The following is a 10,700-nucleotide window of genomic DNA, read 5'->3' as shown; positions in this document are numbered from 1 at the left end:
GGTTCGAACACTCGAACACCTATACGGATTCTCCTGCACAGTGGCAGATATGTAAATACGGGGTTTGCATACCATTTCTTGCGCATTACGGTTCGAACACTCGAACACCTATACGGATTCTCCTGCACAGTGGCAGATATGTAAATACGGGGTTTCCATACCATTTCTTGCGCATTTCAGTTCGAACACTCGAACACCTATACGGATTCTCCTGCACAGTGGCAGATATGTAAATACGGGGTTTCCATACCATTTTTTGCGCATTACGGTTCGAACACCCGAACACCTATACGGATTCTCCTGCACAGTGGCAGATATGTAAATACGGTGTTTGTATACCATTTCTTGCGCATTACGCTTCGAACACCCGAACACCTATACGGATTCTCTTGCACAGTGGCAGATATGTAAATACGGGATTCCATATCATTTCTTGCGCATTACGGTTCGAACACTCGAACACCTATACGGATTCTCCTGCACAGTGGCAGATATGTAAATACGGGGTTTCCATACCATTTCTTGCGCATTACGGTTCGAACACTCGAACACCTATACGGATTCTCCTGCACAGTGGCAGATATGTAAATACGGGGTTTACATACCATTTCTCACGCATTACGGTTCGAACACTCGAACACCTATACGGATTATCCTGCACAGTGGCAGATATGTAAATACGGGGTTTGCATACCATTTCTTGCGCATTACGGTTCGAACACTCGAACACCTATACGGATTCTCCTGCACAGTGGCAGATATGTAAATACGGGGTTTCCATATCATTTCTTGCGCATTACGGTTCGAACACTCGAACACCTATACGGATTCTCCTGCACAGTGGCAGATATGTAAATACGGGGTTTGCATACCATTTCTTGCGCATTACGGTTCGAACACTCGAACACCTATACGGATTCTCCTGCACAGTGGCAGATATGTAAATACGGGGTTTCCATACCATTTCTTGCGCATTTCAGTTCGAACACTCGAACACCTATACGGATTCTCCTGCACAGTGGCAGATATGTAAATACGGGGTTTCCATACCATTTTTTGCGCATTACGGTTCGAACACCCGAACACCTATACGGATTCTCCTGCACAGTGGCAGATATGTAAATACGGTGTTTGTATACCATTTCTTGCGCATTACGCTTCGAACACCCGAACACCTATACGGATTCTCTTGCACAGTGGCAGATATGTAAATACGGGATTCCATATCATTTCTTGCGCATTACGGTTCGAACACTCGAACACCTATACGGATTCTGCTGCACAGTGGCAGATATGTAAATACGGGGTTTCCATACCATTTCTTGCGCATTACGGTTCGAACACTCGAACACCTATACGGATTCTCCTGCACAGTGGCAGATATGTAAATACGGGGTTTACATACCATTTCTCACGCATTACGGTTCGAACACTCGAACACCTATACGGATTATCCTGCACAGTGGCAGATATGTAAATACGGGGTTTGCATACCATTTCTTGCGCATTACGGTTCGAACACTCGAACACCTATACGGATTCTCCTGCACAGTGGCAGATATGTAAATACGGGGTTTCCATATCATTTCTTGCGCATTACGGTTCGAACACTCGAACACCTATACGGATTCTCCTCCACAGTCGCAGATATGTAAATGCGTGGTTTACATACCATTTCTCACGCATTACGGTTCGAACACTCGAACACCTATACGGATTCTCCTGCACAGTGGCTGATATGTAAATACGGGGTTTGCATACCATTTCTTGCGCATTACGGTTCGAACACTCGAACACCTATACGGATTCTCCTGCACAGTGGCAGATATGTAAATACGGGGTTTCCATACCATTTCTTGCGCATTACGGTTCGAACACTCGAACACCTATACGGATTCTCCTGCACAGTGGCAGATATGTAAATACGGGGTTTGCATACCATTTCTTGCGCATTACGTTTCGAACACTCGAACACCTATACGGATTCTCCTGCACAGTGGCAGATATGTAAATACGGGGTTTCCATACCATTTCTTGCGCATTACGGTTCGAACACTCGAACACCTATACGGATTCTCCTGCACAGTGGCAGATATGTAAATACGGGGTTTCCATACCATTTCTTGCGCATTACGGTTCGAACACTCGAACACCTATACGGATTCTCCTGCACAGTGGCAGATATGTAAATGCGGGGTTTACATACCATTTCTCACGCATTACGGTTCGAACACTCGAACACCTATACGGATTCTCCTGCACAGTGGCAGATATGTAAATACGGGGTTTGCATACCATTTCTTGCGCATTACGGTTCGAACACTCGAACACCTATACGGATTCTCCTGCACAGTGGCAGATATGTAAATACGGGGTTTCCATACCATTTCTTGCGCATTTCAGTTCGAACACTCGAACACCTATACGGATTCTCCTGCACAGTGGTAGATATGTAAATACGGGGTTTCCATACCATTTTTTTCGCATTACGGTTCGAACACCCGAACACCTATACGGATTCTCCTGCACAGTGGCAGATATGTAAATACGGTGTTTGTATACCATTTCTTGCGCATTACGCTTCGAACACCCGAACACCTATACGGATTCTCTTGCACAGTGGCAGATATGTAAATACGGGATTCTATATCATTTCTTGCGCATTACGGTTCGAACACTCGAACACCTATACGGATTCTCCTGCACAGTGGCAGATATGTAAATACGGGGTTTCCATACCATTTCTTGCGCATTACGGTTCGAACACTCGAACACCTATACGGATTCTCCTGCACAGTGGCAGATATGTAAATACGGGGTTTACATACCATTTCTCACGCATTACGGTTCGAACACTCGAACACCTATACGGATTATCCTGCACAGTGGCAGATATGTAAATACGGGGTTTGCATACCATTTCTTGCGCATTACGGTTCGAACACTCGAACACCTATACGGATTCTCCTGCACAGTGGCAGATATGTAAATACGGGGTTTCCATACCATTTCTTGCGCATTACGGTTCGAACACTCGAACACCTATACGGATTCTCCTCCACAGTGGCAGATATGTAAATGCGTGGTTTACATACCATTTCTCACGCATTACGGTTCGAACACTCGAACACCTATACGGATTCTCCTGCACAGTGGCAGATATGTAAATACGGGGTTGGCATACCATTTCTTGCGCATTACGGTTCGAACACTCGAACACCTATACGGATTCTACTGCACAGTGGCAGATATGTAAATACGGGGTTTGCATACCATTTCTTGCGCATTACGGTTCGAACACCCGAACACCTATACGGATTCTCCTGCACGGTGGCAGATATGTAAATACGGTGTTTGCATACCATTTCTTGCGCATTACGGTTCGAACACTCGAACACCTATACGGATTCTCCTGCACAGTGGCAGATATGTAAATACGGGGTTTGCATACCATTTCTTGCGCATTACGGTTCGAACACCCGAACACCTATACGGATTCTCCTGCACGGTGGCAGATATGTAAATACGTGGTTTGCATACCATTTCTTGCGCATTACGGTTCGAACACTCGAACACCTATACGGATTATCCTGCACAGTGGCAGATATGTAAATACGGGGTTTCCATACCATTTCTTGCGCATTACGGTTCGAACACTCGAACACCTATACGGATTCTCCTGCACAGTGGCAGATATGTAAATACGGGGTTTCCATACCATTTCTTGCGCATTACGGTTCGAACACTAGAACACCTATACGGATTCTCCTGCACAGTGGCAGATATGTAAATACGGGATTTACATACCATTTCTCACGCATTACGGTTGGAACACTCGAACACCTATACGGATTCTCCTGCACAGTGGCAGATATATAAATACGTGGTTTACATACCATTTCTTGCGCATTACGGTTCGAACACCCGAACACCTATACGGATTCTCCTGCACAGTGGCCGATATGTAAATACGGGGTTTGCATACCATTTCTTGCGCATTACGGTTCGAACACTCGAACGCCTATACGGATTATCCTGCACAGTGGCAGATATGTAAATACGGGGTTTCCATACCATTTCTTGCGCATTACGGTTCGAACACCCGAACACCTATACGGATTCTCCTGCACAGTGGCAGATATGTAAATACGGGGTTTCCATACCATTTCTTGCGCATTACGGTTCGAACACTCGAACACCTATACGGATTCTCCTGCACAGTGGCAGATATGTAAATACGTGGTTTACATACCATTTCTCACGCATTACGGTTCGAACACTCGAACACCTATACGGATTCTCCTGCACAGTGGCAGATATGTAAATACGGGGTTTGCATACCATTTCTTGCGCATTACGGTTCGAACACCCGAACACCTATACGGATTCTCCTGCACGGTGGCAGATATGTAAATACGGTGTTTGCATACCATTTCTTGCGCATTACGGTTCGAACACTCGAACACCTATACGGATTCTCCTGCACAGTGGCAGATATGTAAATACGGGGTTTCCATACCATTTCTTGCGCATTACGGTTCGAACACGCGAACACCTATACGGATTCTCCTGCACAGTGGCAGATATGTAAATACGGGGTTTCCATACCATTTTTTGCGCATTACGGTTCGAACACCCGAACACCTATACGGATTCTCCTGCACAGTGGCAGATATGTAAATACGGTGTTTGTATACCATTTCTTGCGCATTACGCTTCGAACACCCGAACACCTATACGGATTCTCCTGCACAGTGGCAGATATATAAATACGTGGTTTACATACCATTTCTTGCGCATTACGGTTCGAACACCCGAACACCTATACGGATTCTCCTGCACAGTGGCAGATATGTAAATACGGGGTTTGCATACCATTTCTTGCGCATTACGTTTCGAACACCCGAACACCTATACGGATTCTCCTGCACAGTGGCAGATATGTAAATACGGGGTTTCCATACCATTTCTTGCGCATTACGGTTCGAACACTCGAACACCTATACGGATTCTCTTGCACAGTGGCAGATATGTAAATACGGGGTTTCCATACCATTTCTTGCGCATTACGGTTCGAACACTCGAACACCGATACGGATTCTCCTGCACAGTGGCAGATATGTAAATACGGGGTTTCCATACCATTTCTTGCGCATTACGGTTCGAACACAAGAACACCGATACGGATTCTCCTGCACAGTGGCAGATATGTAAATACGTGGTTTGCATACCATTTCTTGCGCATTACGGTTCGAACACCCGAACACCTATACGGATTCTACTGCACAGTGGCAGATATGTAAATACGGGGTTTACATACCATTTCTTGCGCATTACGGTTCGAACACTCGAACACCTATACGGATTCTCCTGCACAGTGGCAGATATGTAAATACGGGGCTTACATACCATTTCTTGCGCATTACGGTTCGAACACCCGAACACCGATACGGATTCTCCTGCACAGTGGCAGATATGTAAATACGGGGTTTCCATACCATTTCTTGCGCATTACGGTTCGAACACTCGAACACCTATACGGATTCTCCTGCACAGTGGCAGATATGTAAATACGTGGTTTACATACCATTTCTCACGCATTACGGTTCGAACACTCGAACACCTATACGGATTCTCCTGCACAGTGGCAGATATGTAAATACGGGGTTTGCATACCATTTCTTGCGCATTACGGTTCGAACACCCGAACACCTATACGGATTCTCCTGCACGGTGGCAGATATGTAAATACGGTGTTTGCATACCATTTCTTGCGCATTACGGTTCGAACACTCGAACACCTATACGGATTCTCCTGCACAGTGGCAGATATGTAAATACGGGGTTTCCATACCATTTCTTGCGCATTACGGTTCGAACACGCGAACACCTATACGGATTCTCCTGCACAGTGGCAGATATGTAAATACGGGGTTTCCATACCATTTTTTGCGCATTACGGTTCGAACACCCGAACACCTATACGGATTCTCCTGCACAGTGGCAGATATGTAAATACGGTGTTTGTATACCATTTCTTGCGCATTACGCTTCGAACACCCGAACACCTATACGGATTCTCCTGCACAGTGGCAGATATATAAATACGTGGTTTACATACCATTTCTTGCGCATTACGGTTCGAACACCCGAACACCTATACGGATTCTCCTGCACAGTGGCAGATATGTAAATACGGGGTTTGCATACCATTTCTTGCGCATTACGTTTCGAACACCCGAACACCTACACGGATTCTCCTGCACAGTGGCAGATATGTAAATACGGGGTTTCCATACCATTTCTTGCGCATTACGGTTCGAACACTCGAACACCTATACGGATTCTCTTGCACAGTGGCAGATATGTAAATACGGGGTTTCCATACCATTTCTTGCGCATTACGGTTCGAACACTAGAACACCGATACGGATTCTCCTGCACAGTGGCAGATATGTAAATACGGGGTTTCCATACCATTTCTTGCGCATTACGGTTCGAACACAAGAACACCGATACGGATTCTCCTGCACAGTGGCAGATATGTAAATACGTGGTTTCCATACCATTTCTTGCGCATTACGGTTCGAACACCCGAACACCTATACGGATTCTCCTACACAGTGGCAGATATGTAAATACGGTGTTTACATACCATTTCTTGCGCATTACGGTTCGAACACTCGAACACCTATACGGATTCTCCTGCACAGTGGCAGATATGTAAATACGGGGCTTACATACCATTTCTTGCGCATTACGGTTCGAACACCCGAACACCTATACGGATTCTCCTGCACAGTGGCAGATATGTAAATACGGGGTTTCCATACCATTTCTTGCGCATTACGGTTCGAACACTCGAACACCTATACGGATTCTCCTGCACAGTGGCAGATATGTAAATACGTGGTTTACATACCATTTCTCACGCATTACGGTTCGAACACTCGAACACCTATACGGATTCTCCTGCACAGTGGCAGATATGTAAATACGGGGTTTGCATACCATTTCTTGTGCATTACGGTTCGAACACTAGAACACCTATACGGATTCTCCTGCACAGTGGCAGATATGTAAATACGGGGTTTCCATACCATTTCTTGCGCATTACGGTTCGAACACAAGAACAGCGATACGGATTCTCCTGCACAGTGGCAGATATGTAAATACGTGGTTTCCATACCATTTCTTGCGCATTACGGTTCGAACACCCGAACACCTATACGGATTCTACTGCACAGTGGCAGATATGTAAATACGGGGTTTACATACCATTTCTTGCGCATTACGGTTCGAACACTCGAACACCTATACGGATTCTCCTGCACAGTGGCAGATATGTAAATACGGGGCGTACATACCATTTCTTGCGCATTACGGTTCGAACACCCGAACACCTATACGGATTCTCCTGCACAGTGGCTGATATGTAAATACGGGGTTTCCATACCATTTCTTGCGCATTACGGTTCGAACACTCGAACACCTATACGGATTCTCCTGCACAGTGGCAGATATGTAAATACGGGGTTTCCATACCATTTCTTGCGCATTACGGTTCGAACACTCGAACACCTATACGGATTCTCTTGCACAGTGGCAGATATGTAAATACGGGGTTTCCATACCATTTCTTGCGCATTACGGTTCGAACACAAGAACACCGATACAGATTCTCCTGCACAGTGACAGATATGTAAATACGGGGTTTACATACCATTTCTCACGCATTACGGTTCGAACACTCGAACACCTATACGGATTCTCCTGCACAGTGGCAGATATGTAAATACGGGGTTTACATACCATTTCTTGCGCATTACGGTTCGAACACTCGAACACCTATACGGATTCTCCTGCACAGTGGCAGATATGTAAATACGGGGTTTCCATACCATTTCTCACGCATTACGGTTCGAACACTCGAACACCTATACGGATTATCCTGCACAGTGGCAGATATGTAAATACGGGGTTTGCATACCATTTCTTGCGCATTACGGTTCGAACACTCGAACACCTATACGGATTCTCCTGCACAGTGGCCGATATGTAAATACGGGGTTTCCATACCATTTCTTGCGCATTTCAGTTCGAACACTCGAACACCTATACGGATTCTCCTGCACAGTGGCAGATATGTAAATACGGGGTTTCCATACCATTTTTTCCGCATTACGGTTCGAACACCCGAACACCTATACGGATTCTCCTGCACAGTGGCAGATATGTAAATACGGTGTTTGTATACCATTTCTTGCGCATTACGGTTCGAACACCCGAACACCTATACGGATTCTCTTGCACAGTGGCAGATATGTAAATACGGGATTCCATATCATTTCTTGCGCATTACGGTTCGAACACTCGAACACCTATACGGATTCTCCTGCACAGTGGCAGATATGTAAATACGGGGTTGGCATACCATTTCTTGCGCATTACGGTTCGAACACTCGAACACCTATACGGATTCTACTGCACAGTGGCAGATATGTAAATACGGGGTTTGCATACCATTTCTTGCGCATTACGGTTCGAACACCCGAACACCTATACGGATTCTCCTGCACGGTGGCAGATATGTAAATACGGTGTTTGCATACCATTTCTTGCGCATTACGGTTCGAACACTCGAACACCTATACGGATTCTCCTGCACAGTGGCAGATATGTAAATACGGGGTTTGCATACCATTTCTTGCGCATTACGGTTCGAACACCCGAACACCTATACGGATTCTCCTGCACGGTGGCAGATATGTAAATACGTGGTTGCATACCATTTCTTGCGCATTACGGTTCGAACACTCGAACACCTATACGGATTCTCCTGCACAGTGGCAGATATGTAAATACGGGGTTTCCATACCATTTCTTGCGCATTACGGTTCGAACAGTCGAACACCTATACGGATTCTCCTGCACAGTGGCAGATATGTAAATACGGGGTTTCCATACCATTTCTTGCGCATTACGGTTCGAACACTCGAACACCTATACGGATTCTCCTGCACAGTGGCAGATATGTAAATACGGGGTTTACATACCATTTCTCACGCATTACGGTTTGAACACTCGAACACCTATACGGATTCTCCTGCACAGTGGCAGATATATAAATACGTGGTTTACATACCATTTCTTGCGCATTACGGTTCGAACACCCGAACACCTATACGGATTCTCCTGCATAGTGGCAAATATGTAAATACGGGGTTTGCATACCATTTCTTGCGCATTACGGTTCGAACACTCGAACACCTATACGGATTATCCTGCACAGTGGCAGATATGTAAATACGGGGTTTGCATACCATTTCTTGCGCATTACGGTTCGAACACCCGAACACCTATACGGATTCTCCTGCACAGTGGCAGATATGTAAATACGGGGTTTCCATACCATTTCTTGCGCATTACGGTTCGAACACTCGAACACCTATACGGATTCTCCTGCACAGTGGCAGATATGTAAATACGTGGTTTACATACCATTTCTCACGCATTACGGTTCGAACACTCGAACACCTATACGGATTCTCCTGCACAGTGGCAGATATGTAAATACGGGGTTTGCATACCATTTCTTGCGCATTACGGTTCGAACACCCGAACACCTATACGGATTCTCCTCCACGGTGGCAGATATGTAAATACGGTGTTTGCATACCATTTCTTGCGCATTACGGTTCGAACACTCGAACACCTATACGGATTCTCCTGCACAGTGGCAGATATGTAAATACGGGGTTTCCATACCATTTCTTGCGCATTACGGTTCGAACACGCGAACACCTATACGGATTCTCCTGCACAGTGGCAGATATGTAAATACGGGGTTTCCATACCATTTTTTGCGCATTACGGTTCGAACACCCGAACACCTATACGGATTCTCCTGCACAGTGGCAGATATGTAAATACGTGGTTTCCATACCATTTCTTGCGCATTACGGTTCGAACACTCGAACACCTATACGGATTCTCCTGCACAGTGGCAGATATGTAAATACGTGGTTTACATACCATTTCTCACGCATTACGGTTCGAACACTCGAACACCTATACGGATTCTCCTGCACAGTGGCAGATATGTAAATACGGGGTTTGCATACCATTTCTTGCGCATTACGGTTCGAACACCCGAACACCTATACGGATTCTCCTGCACGGTGGCAGATATGTAAATACGGTGTTTGCATACCATTTCTTGCGCATTACGGTTCGAACACTCGAACACCTATACGGATTCTCCTGCACAGTGGCAGATATGTAAATACGGGGTTTCCATACCATTTCTTGCGCATTACGGTTCGAACACGCGAACACCTATACGGATTCTCCTGCACAGTGGCAGATATGTAAATACGGGGTTTCCATACCATTTTTTGCGCATTACGGTTCGAACACCCGAACACCTATACGGATTCTCCTGCACAGTGGCAGATATGTAAATACGGTGTTTGTATACCATTTCTTGCGCATTACGCTTCGAACACCCGAACACCTATACGGATTCTCCTGCACAGTGGCAGATATATAAATACGTGGTTTACATACCATTTCTTGCGCATTACGGTTCGAACACCCGAACACCTATACGGATTCTCCTGCACAGTGGCAGATATGTAAATACGGGGTTTGCATACCATTTCTTGCGCATTACGTTTCGAACACCCGAACACCTATAC

Source organism: Camellia sinensis, unplaced genomic scaffold, assembly GCF_055761805.1.
Source record: "Camellia sinensis isolate YWXY unplaced genomic scaffold, ASM5576180v1 Unanchor13, whole genome shotgun sequence".
Classification (NCBI taxonomy): Eukaryota; Viridiplantae; Streptophyta; class Magnoliopsida; order Ericales; family Theaceae; genus Camellia; species Camellia sinensis.
Note: the sequence above shows the minus strand (reverse complement) of the source record.